Genomic DNA, 16,142 nt, shown 5'->3' on the forward strand with positions numbered 1-16,142 from the left:
ATAAAATGATTCTAAATTTTGATATTCTTTTTTTATGTAGTACATAGATTTTATTAATCATCACTGCTATTTAAAATAGTCTTATAAGCCAGAAGTTTTAAGATGGATTGTGACATATCATGTCATACATTTATGAGACTTAGGAACATTCAACACATTTAACATGATTACCCATTTTCCATTGTTAGAAAATTCTAGAGGTACAAAATTAAGTGTCAAGAAGTTCAAACCAGAACTCAGTTTTCCATCAGTGCTGAAATGAAAATGTTAATGTAGAAATCTATAAGCTTTGGAACATTTGCTGTCCATTCAATGTCTTTTACTATTCTAATCACAATGCAGTCTACTCTTGTCCACACAATTAAGTCGCAGAATGTTTTGTTACATATGTGTAGCTGGCCTTGAATTTGATGATAGTATGGGTGACTGGTTTTCAGGCACAGGGTATCTTGTTTAAGATCTAAAAAAAAATCAAAAAACACTTAAGTTGTGTTGTACCAGTACATATCCCCTCCTTTTTCAATATCTTCATACCATATTGAACAGCTGCACTTGTAAATTAATACATGTTTTGAAATCATTTACTCACCAAGATTTTTAATTTCAAAGTACTGGACAATACAGATTTTTAATGTTATTTACCTATGAAAAATCCTTCAAATTTTGTGCCCCATCTGCTACTGTTGAAGACGATGCTGTATATGGACACTTCACCTCTACAATATCAGGAATGGCGTCTTTGGCTTCTGGAGTTTGATAAAATACACTGCATGTTGGTGGTCGAACAACTAAGCCATCAGGTGAAGCTCCCAACACACCGGATTCATGCAACCATATCCTTTTCAGAAAAAATTATAATACTACTGAATGCAAACAAACCATAATACAATTGATTTTGTAATGCAAACAAAGTCTAAGTAGAGCTTTTATAATCCTTCCACTTCAAAAAGCAAATTTTCTGGAATATGTTGGTAACTGAATATTTATGCCCCGCCATGAATATGGCCGGGGCATATAGTATTTGTCATGTCCGTCTTCCGTCCTTCTGTCCTTCCATCCCACTTTGTGTTTAGCTCTGTTCAAAGCTAAGTTTCAAAGAAACTATCCAAGATATTTTTATCAAACTTCATATGCTGATAGATATTGATGAGAGCTATGCAACTGCAACAACATTTTTTGACCTTGACCTTTCCTTTGACCTTGACCTGACTTTTCTTAAATAGTGTTTAGCTCAGTTTTAAACATACCATTCAAGATGGTGTTATCAAACTTTACATGTTGATACAAACTTGCATAGATGATGCATCTAGAGATGCACACTACCGGACTTGCTTCGGATGCTGGATCTGACCTACATTTTCCAGATGAGTGACCAAATTAAAGTTTTTGGAGCAGGTCTATTCTTAAGGAACTATAAGCCCTACTTAGACCAAACTTGCTTGGATGATGCATGTAAGGATGGACACTACCAGACTTGCTTCGGATGCTGGATCTGACCTATATTTTCCAGATGAGTGACCAGGTTGAAGTTTTTGGAGCAGATTTATTCCTAAGGAACTATCAGCCCTACTTAGACCAAACTTGCATGGATGATGCATCTAGGGATGGACACTACCAGACTTGCTTCGGATGTTGGATCTGACTTACATTTTCATTCCCAAGTAACAATAAGCCCTACCTAAACCAAACTTGCATGGATGATGCAGCTAGGGATGGACACTACCAGACTTGCTTTGGATGCTGGATCTGACCTTTATTTTCATTCCCAAGTAACTATAAACCCTACCTGAACCAAACTTGCATGGATGATGCATCTAGGGATGGACACTACCAGACTTGCTTTGGATGCTGGACCTACATTTTTATTCCCATCTAACTATAAGCCCTGTCTGAACCAAACTGATCAAATTTTATACATGTACAAATTTCATGTTGCTTTACTAATATATCCTCGGCGGGGCATTCATGTCCTATGGACATATTTCTAGTTTTTTTTTTACAATTAGACTTCAGTAATTGATTTCTGTTTGTCACCAGGATAAGTCCTGTTATTTGTTTTGACACATTGAATGTTAACATGTCAGAGGTTGAATGAATGTTATTTTGTGCTGTATACCTGACTGCTCTACAGCTGCATCAAAGTCCTTTTCATACTTTCTCAAAGCATCATCTTCATGAGTGATACCCCATGCAACAGCCTTGATGGACTCCAGATTGTAAGCCGACATCAGCTGTTTCTTCAGTGACAATGTCAATCTGGAGAAGAAAATATGATTTTTGGTTATTAATCTTATATTTCCTGCATCTTTATGTACAAATATCTAGTCATTACAGTCGAACCTCATTATCTCAAACTCAATGAGACCAAGAAAAATGTTGGAAATATCCGTGGATTCAAGAATAATACATAAAGAGTTATCAAGAATAAAATGTCCCAGTCTTTTATAAATGGTTTGGACTTCAAAATTACTTTGACATATCCATGAAATATGAGATAATGGGTTTGAGATAACAAAGTTTGACTGTAATTTTAAAAGTCTTTTTCGCAAAAATTTAATCACACGTCTTACCGCCTTTGCTTAGAACTGAGAACTGCACCAAAGTTGGAAGCTGATATGCTTTATTTCCTTACAATCGACCACATTGGGTTGTTTCGTTGCCAATGCAGCTCTTTTAATGGATTCAGGGATAATGCATGCTGTAACCATACCATAGGGGTATCAGAATGAACATACTCTGGTGATGTTAACAGGTCTTCAATGAGAGGTACAGGTGGACCAGGTTCACATGGCTCTGGTTCAAGAATCCAATTCAATGCTGAAAAATTTCATTACTTGTGTCATTCTCAAAAATATCATCCATAATATCCATATCACATATACCAAGTATTTATATAAGAGTCCATACATTTCATTTTAGTGAACACTGTCATGGGTTTTTGTAATGTATGCATTACATATCAAATTTACAACTCACTTGCATATATTTGTTCAGAATTGTTCCTGTATATAATTTTGCACGTGGCATTCTTAGTGTGAAAATGCCATGTAAAAATTGGTGCAAATGTACAATTAATATTTACTTAATTATTAACAAGGTTTCATAATGACAGAGTATTTAAATAATAGAAGAATGATCTGATAATTCGCAAGAATATGAAACAAAATATTTTTTTTAATGAAATTGAATAATTTATTTTTCCTTTCAAAAATGTTTGCTCATGTACAAAAATGCTATCATATTTATAATATTGTCTTTCCAATTATTCAAAGGTTGTTATTAATATTTATTACACAGTATGTTCAAAAATTGGGCAATATACATAGCCAACTATATTATACTCCTCATCTTTGTACATTTGTTCACAATTAAAATTAACAATCGGTCAGTAACAAATTAACAGTTTCATAATACTCGTAATATAAAAATCAAATCAAACTTAAATAACAACAATAGTAACACCAAAATCATAACTTCCTTCTTATATTTTACCAATAAACCTTTCAAGGTGCAAAAAACACTGGTCACTTTCATCAAAGGGTCAGTTTAAAGCACTTCAAATATGAAGCAAATTTTTTAACAACTGATTTATTTATATTTAATGATTGATCATTTTAAAAAAAAAAAAAAAAAAAAAAAAAAAACAAGAGGCCCATGGGCCACATCGCTCACCTGAGCACTGTGGCTAGGAAAAAGAAAAAAATTGTTTTTTTATTGAAAAGTTTAAATCCAAAAGTAGTCCCTTGACCAATCATGGCTTTGCTTTTCTTGAGAAGGTTATTTTTAAAGAATTTTCCTATATATTTCTATATAAAATTTGATCATCCTTTGTGGCCCCGTCCTACCCCCGGGGGACATGATTTGAACAAACTTGAATCTACACTACCTAAGGATGCTTCCATATAAATATGATCAATCAGGGTTTTGCTGTTCTTGAGAAGAAGATTTTTAAAAATTTTTCCTTTATATTTCTATGTAAAACTTTGATCTTCCATTGTGGCCCCGCCCTACCCCGGGGGTTATGATTTGAACAAACTTGAATCAACACTACCTGAGGATGCTTCCATATAAATAGGATCAATTATGGCTTTGTCATTCTTGAGAAGAAGATTTTTAAAGAATTTTCTTATATATTTTTATGTTAAACTTTGGTCAGCCATTGTGGCTCCGCCCTACCCCCGGGGGTCATGATTTGAACAAATTTAAATCTACACTACCTGAGGATGTTTCTCCATAAGTTTCATTTTTCCTGGCACAGTGGTTCTTGAGAACAAGATTTTTAAAACATACCATCAAATTTTCATTAATTCCCAATTATCTCCCCTTGAATGAGGGTGTGGCCCTATATTTGAACAAACTTGAATCCCCTTCACCCAAGGATGCTTTGTGGCAAGTTTGGTTGAAATTAGTCCATGGGTTCTAGAGAAGCCGAAATACACATGGGCAAACAGCCAACACACCACCGAGGAAGTTACATCGATCATGCGTACCTAAAAAAAAAAGAGTTCCCTTTGATTCAGTGGCACAATTCTCCTGATATGATATTCCTAGTGCATGAGTCCAAAATTAAAACTGTAGACCTACGTAAAGTTCCTGAAAATGAAAAAAGAAAAGAAATATTATTGTCTCTATATACATCATACATAGAACTACATTTGTTCATTTTAATTAGCTATCTCCTTGCATATTACCTCTAAGGGTAATTTTATGCTATTTACCATGTACACTGATTGCCATAAAACTAAAGAAAAAATACCAGCCTTACAAAGTCACTTAACCATGACCTTTGACATACCTTACTAAGAATACCCTGGACAATTTGGTTTAACTTAAGACTTCTGAATTTTTAAATGCAGGTTTTGATAAATTAACCATTTAATATACTTATGAGCTCATAAAACTGTTCTTTAAAACTGTGTGATAAAGAGTGTAAAAACTTTGAAACATGTTTGGAAAGTATTATCACACATGTGATATGGGATAAATTATCACCACCGAAAGATCAATTGAAGAAAATCACTGCAGATATGCGACAATAATTCTTATCATTGTTTATTGTATGTCAAGTCTAGAATATGATATATCATTACAAATATTATGATTTTTAGCTGGGCACATTGCTCGTAGAGCAATGCTCAGCTATTGCGACGGTGAGCAACAGAAAATGCTGCTTCTTCACCGCCAAATTGAGTTTACGAGTAAAAGTATGGTACGTGCACCAGTCGCTGTTGAGAAAACAAAATCCATTCAACACCTTAAGAAATAGTTAATTGAATATTTTTATCATAATATTAAATTGTTTAATATTTTTTCCTGGCTCCTTTGACTAATATTTTACAAAGTAATTCAAAGGGTGCAAAAGGTTTTCACCAGGTATCCCTGTCTGCATCATATTCTATAAACAATATAATTAAAATTAGATGTTAGATCCGCTCGCATACTCGCCACACTAACATCTAACAAGTCATCCCATTGAGGGTCACGTAAGAGGTTAAATTCGGAACGCCTCAAGATTTATTCGCTTCAACAATATATGATGATTTTGCCAGCTGCGATTTGATTAATTGATAGAATTTGACCTCTGACGTGACCCTCAACAGGATGTTGTTAGATGTTAGTGTAGCGAGTATGCAAGCGGATCTAACATCTAATTTGAATTAGATTGATTCTATAAATAAAGGTTGTACTATCAGGCTAACACAAATGCAGGGAACATCATTAATGACTTGATGCAAATCTCCCCGCTGAGAACACATCAGTGCAGAGACGTTTGACCTTAATCTTGCTGCATTGGTGTTTATTTACTTCTGTTTGTATATAAAACCGGATTACCCCGAAACGATACGTGATAAATATTTTTCGCTGTTAATTTCTAGCTATATTTTAATTTATTTTTAAAACTATTTAATATTATACATGCCATTGAGATATTTTTGTGTGTATTACATATTCTCTAAACGTCTGAACGTGATTTTAAACTGTCACCACAGTCCTTGTTCATTATCCTGTAAATGAGCCCGGCTCAATACATTTACTATAAAAATAATTGGACAAATTTGTGAATGACAATATTCAATGATGCATAGCAATTAATCTTTTCCTGACATTCATCTTCTCCTAAAAATTTGTCGTGTTATTTATTTATTTATTGCAAAGTCGTCCCTGGACTAGTGCTACGGTCAATGCAGCTGCAATGGGCCATGCAATTTCGAACCCTGCGTGGTGAGAGTTTGTCTCGAGACACAGTTAGATTATTCTAACTAGCACCAATATAGAATAAATCATACCGATTAATCAACATCACTACAATATGAGGACGTAAAAATAGGATAAAACATCCTTTAGTCCAGCAATAAGCCACTCAATATTGTTTTTGATGTACCTTCAAATAAATCAAATTAATGTTCTTGATTCTCAATTTTCACGTTATGACTGACTTAGTGCTTCTTGATACCAAAACAATTTTTCTATTACCTATAATTTTGACTTTAGGTTGAATTCGCCAATTTCATGCTTGCGAAGTTGTGTCAATGTGTGCATTACGACCGCTCCGGCTACTTTCGTTATTTCTAACCAATGAAAATTGTCCTTACTTTTCTGTTGCGTCATGCAATTTTATTGCACGCATCACTGAATTGTAGAACACACATCACAAGATTTCGAATATACATCACAAGATTATCGAACATACATCACAAGATTTCAAATATACATCACAAGATTTCGAACATACATCACAAGATTATAGAATATACATCACAAGATTTCGAATATACATCACAAGATATTGAATATACATCACAAGATTTCGAATATACATCACAAGATTTCGAACATACATCACAAGATTATAGAATATACATCACAAGATTTCGAATATACATCACAAGATATTGAATATACATCACAAGATTTTGAACATACATCACAAGATATTGAATATACATCACAAGATTATAGAATATACATCACAAGATTTCGAATATACATCACAAGATTATAGAATATACATCACAAGTTTTAGAATATACATCACAAGATATATTGAATATACATCACAAGATTTTGAACATACATCACAAGATTTTGAATATACATCACAAGATTTCGAACATACATCACAAGATTTTGAATATACATCACAAGATTTTGAATATACATCACAAGATTTCGAACATACATCACAAGATTTTGAATATACATCACAAGATTATCAAATATTGCAACGTTTGACATGCCATAATTAGCTTTAAAATATTTAATATGAAGATGCATTTTTTACCGCACAAGTAACATGATAATCATAACAGTTTGTGATATGTTTGTCTATTCACGTGCGTTCAATACCACGATAAATATACGAATGGTTCAACCCGTCTAACAGTATAAGTAATAATCTAGAAATATTTCAGAAGATTGAAATTTTGTGACCATACGCGCGGGGGTATTTTACGCGGTCTTTAGCTTACCGCGTAAGTAGTTTAAATTTCCCCCACGCGTTAATAACCACTTTTACACTACATGACAAAAGCACACCTCGGATGTGACCAGACGCAGGGATTATGTATGTGATTACTTACTCCTCCTTTGCACCGGATCCCACCTCTGATGTTTTAGAGGTCAGTGTTTGCTCTGTAAACATACTGCTAGTGTTTCTTATACAAGAATTATAGCATATATTCCTTTATAATTAGTATGTTGAATGAAATAATTATTCTTTAGAACTTAGTGAGACAGAATTGTTTTGTTCCATTGGATATGAAAATCTTTTTTTAAACATTTTACATGTACTAGTTGGTGTAAAATAATGTAGTTGTAGTTTCTGTGGGATTGATGAATTTAGAGTTATGCATAAAATTAACAGAATACAGTCAAGATATATGATAGTGAGAGTCAACAAAGCTCTAATTTAAATGAAAATCAACCTAATTTTTCCGTAGGCATTTGTAAATATATCTAAAGAACAAATGTTGTTTAATACGTATACACCATCTGCACAGAAATAACTGTTTCTCAGCTATTACTAATATTTGCTTTCTGTAAAGTCGATTAAAATCCTGTGTCATCCAGAAATCAGACTGGTACTAGCAATTAACCTGAGAGGTTCTGTTTTAGGCAGCTCAACATTTTCTACTTGTTAGTAATATTTTAGACCATAGTCCACCTATTCTGAGCCAGTGTGCTTTTTTAATTATAATAAGTTGTGAGTTTATTTCACATTTTTATTCTGAAAAGACCACAGAATTTTGTTAAATATATTTTGTATTAAGTTAGTTGTAAATTAAGAACACTTTTATTAAAATTGTCTTGCAATATTGGTAATCGCCAGCCACCCTGTGACATTTTGTAATGTTATATGGAATCATTTTATGTTCCTTAGTTCTCCTGTCAGACAACTGAGCTTGATTTTTGATTTTTGTTGAAGCGGGCAAAAAAAAAACAGCATTGTTAAAGTGAAAAAATGTCATTTATTGAAGCAAATGACGAAAAGTAGTAAAAAAATTTATAAAACAAGGACGGGGGTCAGGAAAAACGGTTTTAAAAATAAAATTTTACATATCTTAATCACAATATTGCACAAGCTGACCCCTAGCACCATAATTTCATTATAAATGATATACATGGAAAAAAAAGAGAGATCAACTGGCAGACTAATTAAGAATTCAAAACATGGGAAAAAAACATTGCCATGTATAGTATTCAGACATATGTATTCATTTGACCCCCTACTAAACATAAAAAATTCTAAACATACATGAAAATGTGCTACATTGCTGCCTGCAAAAAAGGTGGATTCCTTATAAGTGCAAGTTTCTCTGCGTATAGTAAAGTACATTTTAAAAGATTTATCATTTAATTCAATCTAATTTTATCTTAATAATTTAAGACACACAAGAATTTAAAAAGTTATCCGGTGAACATTTCTTTTATTACTAAAAACCAATGGTCTTACTTTCTTAATTGCACTGCAAGTGTCAAGTACATATCAAATTCCATGCAATCTCCTCAAAATACACATTTCAACTTCAAAAATTAAATGAACGATAAAATATTACTAAAGAACCTTAGAGGACCATATAATTTTACGATTAAAACACAAATAAAGCTTACATAAAGTCAATACAAATGATGCATATCAAATTCCAAGCATGTCCTCAAAGTTCACTTTTCAAATTAAAAAATAAATAGACGATTAAATATTACTAGAGAACCTTGGATGAACAAATAATTTTACGAGTAAAATACACATAAATCTTACATAAATCAGTGCAAACATCTGTGAATAAACTATTGTTTAAATTAGATTAATGCAAACATTGAACACAGATTTCCGTTATATATGCCAATGCGACATTCACAATTCACAATTCAGGACATGAAAGAACGCAATACTGAATGACCTTGTCAGTTTTGTCAAAGACGTTACAAACTTCCTAATAGCAACGTTTTCATCTTCTGGACCCTTCAGCTACTTGTAAGTAAGACATATATGTGTTGAATTTAGTTTTACTTAAAAATTTTTACGTACATTGGAATGTTCTGCGTGTAAGAGTTATCGTGCTTGCTATATCGTTAGAAAGTTTTTGCCGTGTCCAAATAAGGAGAGGCAGATGCAAGCGATTCTTGGAAATGAAAACATTTAGTAAACGCCCAATGAAAATTGTGCGCGGTAAAAATCAGGACCCGGTTGTCCAGATAGCGTCACTTTTCATTTTCTTTTAGGACGCCGTGAAAAGTACATGTGTGTTGGATAGCATCAAATTATTTTAAGCCGCCTCCACCCCTCCACCTTTTCCTGTTTTTTAAGGTTGTCCTGTTGTCTATCTTCTTTTCTTGGTTTTTAATGTGTTTTTGTTTAGTCGTTTATGGCGGTTTCAGACCACAAGAACATTTGATATATTATGTAATCAATTATGCCATATATTGTGTAATCACAGTTTACATATTAATCATATTTATAATTCGGTTTCATTCTGTTGTAAATTTTTGATACAGATAATAAGTTGTTTATTGATAATTTTATGGATTTCAAGATCAATTATTACATAATTAATTACAAGTATGTTCTCTAATTAAAGTCGCGTTAGTGGCAAAGTGCAACATACCTAAATGTCTTGTTGTTTATAAGAATGGAGAGTGAAGGCGGTGTTTTTGAAATACTGCGATAGGGCAATAAATGTGAGTTGGAATCACAACAGTACACGAAAATGTTTACGAACGAGAAGTTTCATAAATGATTTATTCTGTCAAAATAAATTGGCATTGGCAATTGTACATAAAAACATTTAATGAAAGTGGTATGTAAATAAATCTTATCAATACATATTTAAATAAATGTTGAAAATAAGAACTGATGGTCTAGTAAACGGCAGTAATAAATGGTTTTCTTTAATTAAGGAAGCGGATTATAAAAAAGCGTAAACTGACCCAAACCAGATTATACTCGATAATATGGCCAAGAATTAGAGTCATTCCTTATAATTTAATTTTAAAATAATTTAACAACTTTTGATGTAAAATTGTGTTGCTTTTTACAAGTTCAAATTTACCGCGCAATAATACAACCTTAGTAACGGAAGTGATTTGAAGCGAGGGAGGTAATAACTGATACATAGATCTAGCAGCCATGATGTTTGTTTACATGAGGTAAGAACGAGTAATTGTTTATAGTTGAAGGTACATTTATTAAATCTGGAATTTTCCATGGATTCCGAGGACTGGAAATGAGGGGATTGCATGGATATGATGATTAAGCTGGTCGTCAAGGGTGTGTGTCCCCATACCAAACCAGATTATACAAAATGTTATGCGTTCCTTTTTGTAAATCAACCAATGAGAGGCGAGAATACAAATAAAATTAAATTATTGTTCATTACATTGAAAAATTCTCAAGTCCAGAAAAAAATGTATTTTTCTTAGTTTTCAAGTGCGAGAAATTTTTTTTTACATTTTATTTTTCATACTACTTTTAATAAATCTCATTGTTAAATTTACAAGAGACACTTTTCGGTCAATTGATATGAAATTATTAAGACTACAGAGTGTTACAGGTATATGTCTAAAAAAAACTTTCAACATTTTGCAGTCATCTGTTGTTCATGTCGAGAGCCATCAAGTACATGTATATTTAATCACCCCATACCTGTAAAATTCCCATTCATATTATTTAATGAAACATATGTAGATAAGGAACCGTATTCAAGATCAAAAGTCCATAAAACAATACAGAAAGAAACAGAGCATACACAGAATTCAAGAGCTGGGATCAGGTGCCATGGACTAGCCATGGTGATCTTAAATGAGATTGTTCAACTTGATATTTTTGTTTTATCGATTTGTTTGTCAATGATTTACCTTGTTTTAGAAATTGTTCATAAATAATGTAAACACATTTTTTTCTCATAATGTTCATTCTTTTTATTTAATGCAGAGAATTTATTTTTGCTTTCACAATTACAGACTGTACAATAAATTTGTTAACATTCAATACATGCTTTCAGTTATTCTCCCATGTAATTCATATAACTTAATATTATTTTTATCATTTATTCCCAGCTCTCTGATTGGCTCAAACTTGATCACATGATTTAGTATATAACAGCATAAAGACTTGAGTTACTATTTATAGAATCTGAAATGCATATCGACTTGAGGTTTCTTAAAATGGAGGTAATTTCCATGAAACTAAATAGTACTGTATTCAATCAAAGCTAATACAGTGTATGATTTGATGTTTCTAGAAAAAAAAAATATTTATTTCAACTTTTACTAACTTTTTTGCAATGTTCTGTATTTGATGAGACAAAAGAAGGCATTGGATTAGGATTACTTCATATTAATTAAAACATATTCGATATGTGTGTCAAATATTGATACAAAACTTAATCAAAAAAATGAAGTATTCTGAATAAGTAAATCGTCTAAATCACTCCATCAATATAAAGGAAACCCATTTACATTATACGGTGTAATTTATTTTGATCTCTAGTCTCTAATTGTTAAAGGGAGTTAACTTTTCCAATTATTTTCATAATTTGTTTTGTCAATCTATGTAAAAAATAATATAACAAATGTAGCCCTTTAATTCGGTCAATCCATAGATATATCGACTTCACAGAAAAGCATATCGACCTCGCACTTCGTGCTCGGTCGATATGCTTTTCTGTGAAGTCGATATATCTATGGATTGACCTCATCAAAGGGCTATATTTATATAGTATATAATTAATACAAGACCTCTTTGGTAAATACTTAATACAAGTTCGTTTCAAAAAGCAAAAAATATATGACATTCATGCATAATATGAATCTTTACCGTGAAAGCTTTATATACAAAGAAGTAAACAAAGTGGAGGGGTGGAGGAGGGTAAACATAAAAAAGTAAAGTGTACGTGTCATAATGTTTATTTTTATAAATAGTTATTTATAATTTCAATCATTAGTCTGGAATAAACGGAAGTTCTGTCTCCGACTACTCCAACTCGTCAGGACTATGAGTCCAGGGTCACTTGGCCAAGTCCAACTCGATCATGTTTAATATGTCTGTTATCTAATTCATGTTAGCTAGTAATATTGCCATCGTTGAGTCTCATCTAATAAATACGGAATATTTCATCATTTGTTTTATCACTGAAATTGCATATTGGTGAATCTTCGGGATTAAGGCAAACATATATTCTTTTTTACCCTATGGCCAAAAAGCGCCTCTATCTTATACGTCGTATCCAATAAATTCCCTCAATTGCAAGCCATTTGTTTTGCGAACAAAGGAAACAGGTCTTGAATTCTTAGTTACGATATCGTCCAAATCTACACTATCACATTAATCTACGGTATTTTGTGATTAAAAGCTTTTCTACATTAGTCAAAACTGATAGTTTTTAAAGATATTTTCTTTACTGGTAAAATGTAAAAGCCAGACCTTCACCCATTCAAAACTGAAGGCTATCATTTATTGTATGAACATAATTTGTAGTTTGTATTAATAGTATTTGAAATATTCAAAAAGTTTGCGTTTTTCTGGGTATCCCATTCTGTAGGAAAATTAGAGTAGATTTATAGACATGTAAATACAATTATGATTATTATAAATATAGTATAAAGGAATCCTCTTTGCATAATCTAGCACGAATACTATGTCTATGCACGATATTTATTTGTAATGAGTTGTCATTGTCCATTTGTTAATGCTTACAATGTAGGATGAATTCACCATGCATCGGATACCCTTGTACTTCAGCAAGTTCTAGCGATATCGCTACCGACGGAAAATTATCAAAATGAAGCTTAACATTTAGTTTGTGATTAAAATATCAATTTGGGACACAATTATATGCCCTTTATTGAGAAAATATCCTCAAAAAATCGAGTTTTTAGTGATAACTCAAAATTCACCATGGATCGGACATTGTTTACCATCAACGGACAGACGGTATTTTGACCAGAAAAATATCATACCTTTATCAAAGTGCTTTACAATGCTAGATATGGATATATTTTTATCTTTTATCTAAGAAATAACCCTCAACTAAAATTTAATTGACGATATCGTTGCACAAATTTAGAACGATTCAAGAGACCTCAGTCTGCCTTAGAAATGCTTTAAAATGCTTATAATGCGGTAATTCGCGCCCTTTTTCATGGTTTATCATACAATGGTTTGTAGAAATAAACTGAGTCAAATTCCAGACGTCATATATCGATAACTTGTATTTTGACTGAAAATATAGAGTCTCTATTTTCTTTTCCCGCAAAAAACAGCTATCAGCCGGGCTCTGTATGAAAATGGTAGTGCTTAATATTGCATCAAAAAGTGTCCGATGCATGGTTAATGTGTCCGATGTACGGAGAAATGAACATACTAGTGGACACCAGTTCTAAAAAGAATTATGCGAACATTGAAGTGAAATTTCTTTAAAATTTATGTAAAAATACCAATCTTTGACTTTATTTACCAAAGTCTGACTCGTTCTGTTGAATTTTAAGAACGATAACTCTAAGAATCGCAAATTTAAATCATAAATTTCTGGTTATTCCCCTTTGGTGATGTAAAATATGACGTAACTTCAAGGCCATTCTCGGGGTATTTTTATCACAACATGATAATAACAATCGGTATCATTAAAAAAATTAAATCTTCAGCTTCTAGACAGAAACAAATAAATACACGGAACTCTTAAGGTTTCGTCAAAGGTCAACAGGACTAAAAGATTATTTTTACAATAGCTCCAAAACTATGTGTGGTATAAAGTCAAAACGTTTAAAGTTTATAAATATATCATTGATTAATAGATAGAAAGTATCTTTTGATAACAAATATTTTTAAAAAGATATTTTTTGAGAAAAATTGTATCAGAAAATGTGCATATGTAAAGAAAAATGCACCTGCTTAATTCTGTCTTTTTTGTGAAAACCATCATTGAAGAAATTATAAATGTTTATCATTGAAGGGCAAGTTGGACGTGAATGGTCTCTGAAAGGCGGTTATTGAAAGCATGACATGTATAAAGACAAGAACCCTATAAAAACGCCATTTGCAATGTACTTTCACTTTCAAGTCTTAATATTTGGACAAAATAAACAGGGAAAACAACTTTCCAGAGGCTATCCAAGTCCAACTTGCCCTTCATTGATAAACATATTTTGTTTCTGCAATAATGGTTTTCACTAAGAGTGTGGAATTAATTAGGTGTATTTTTTGAAAATATATGCATTTTAAAGAAGAATTTTTCTCAATTAACATTTTTCCAAGTATTTTTTAAATCAAGTGATACTTTCTATCTGTTCATCAATGAAAAATTTATAAACTGCAAAAGTTTTAACTTTATATCCGACATAGTTTTGGGGCTATTTTAAAAATAAATTTTTGGACATGTTGACCTTTGACGAAACCTTAAGTTGAAAGAGAATTTATTGTCTAAAGTTGTCCGAAGCAAGGTATGTGTCCGATGCAAGGTGAATTCACCCTATCTCTAGTCTTGTTGTCATGACATCATCACATGAGAAGCTAGAGTACAGCTTTATCATAATTCTTTAATGCACATTTAATTGCTAGTTCTCAGTTATTAAAATTGACAATGTAGGTTCCAAAAATAGTGAAATAAAAATAAATGTCCCATATATGTTTTTTTATGTAATCAATAGTTTGGAAAACAAACTTTCTTATAGTGTTCAAATTCAAGTAATTATATTGCAATTCTATAAAAATCAAATCATTCATTTGCTTCGCTGACGTTTTAATTCTTTTGTTTCAATTCTTTTAAGGTAATAATGGCAGAAGCCACAGGAATTAAACATTCAGAGATGGTAGAGCTGAACGAATTTTTCAACAAAGTTAGCTCAAAAGTGAGGATTTTTTAGCCATTTGTTAAACAATTGATTTTTTTCTTATCTTTTCTAAAAATGACATAACTGATAAAAAATAATCTCTACCCCCTTTTATCATCCTTGCAACCATGAAATTAATAGTTCTCTATTCTTTAGTATTCGCACTGTATCTGCATCTTGCTGAAAAATGACCTTAAAACTCCATTAACAAATCCAAGAATTTACCAAGAAGATGGGAAAATGTAAAGTGGCCCTCAAAATGTAATTCAGCCAGGTGAATTTGTATGCCTTGGATTTTACAAAAATTATCTTCCATTTGGGCCTAAAGGTATTGTTGCCTATGACCTGAAAGAATTAGGAATAACATTTTGCCTATATTTTAACAATCCATATTTTGGTCATAACAAATTTACAATGTATTGGATGAACGAGGGAAGGAATGTAGATCAAGATCTCTTTCGAGCTCTTGCGATGGATAATAATATTTGGTATGCGCATGGCAACATGACCTGGCATCATATGAAATCCGACACGCACAATGTTAAGGCTTCTGGTTTTATAGGAGAAGGATACACTGCCACATTGCCAGTGGAAATAAAAAATACATGAATGCTGACTACAATAAAAAATTTCATTTCATAACTTTTCTTTATACCCGAGGATTTAAATATGAATGATAATTTTCTTCTAAATAATTCAATATTTTCTTATTATGACTTATATTATTTCGTTAAAATTTTGTTCATAAACGCAAATGTATACATTTATACCCTCCATACATGTAACATACTATGAATATATATGTATAAAACAGA

The 16,142-nt window shown here is 32.0% G+C and overlaps 2 long non-coding RNA genes across 3 annotated transcripts; one reads left to right on the forward strand and one right to left on the reverse strand.

Moving 5' to 3' along the window:
* Nucleotides 1-66: 66 nt before the first annotated feature.
* On the reverse strand, nucleotides 67-6,669 carry LOC134234288 (uncharacterized). 2 transcript variants are annotated; one of them, XR_009985152.1, is made up of 5 exons: nucleotides 6,475-6,669; nucleotides 2,571-2,817; nucleotides 2,117-2,256; nucleotides 643-838; nucleotides 67-460 (listed from the first exon to the last, which is right to left on the reverse strand). It is a non-coding gene; the product is annotated as an uncharacterized LOC134234288 (long non-coding RNA). The 2 variants fall into 2 exon arrangements; XR_009985151.1 differs by lacking the exon at nucleotides 6,475-6,669 and having other exon boundaries at nucleotides 70-460; nucleotides 2,571-3,069.
* Nucleotides 6,670-8,535: 1,866 nt separating this feature from the next.
* Nucleotides 8,536-15,954, forward strand: LOC134234290 (uncharacterized). Its single transcript, XR_009985156.1, has 3 exons — nucleotides 8,536-9,808; nucleotides 15,265-15,345; nucleotides 15,484-15,954. It is a non-coding gene; the product is annotated as an uncharacterized LOC134234290 (long non-coding RNA).
* The last annotated feature ends 188 nt before the right edge of the window (nucleotides 15,955-16,142 follow it).

This window comes from Saccostrea cucullata, unplaced genomic scaffold (genome assembly GCF_032062105.1).
Source record: "Saccostrea cucullata isolate Sc308-1 unplaced genomic scaffold, CSIRO_AGI_Scuc_v1 ctg5177, whole genome shotgun sequence".
Lineage (NCBI taxonomy): Eukaryota > Metazoa > Mollusca > Bivalvia > Ostreida > Ostreidae > Saccostrea > Saccostrea cuccullata.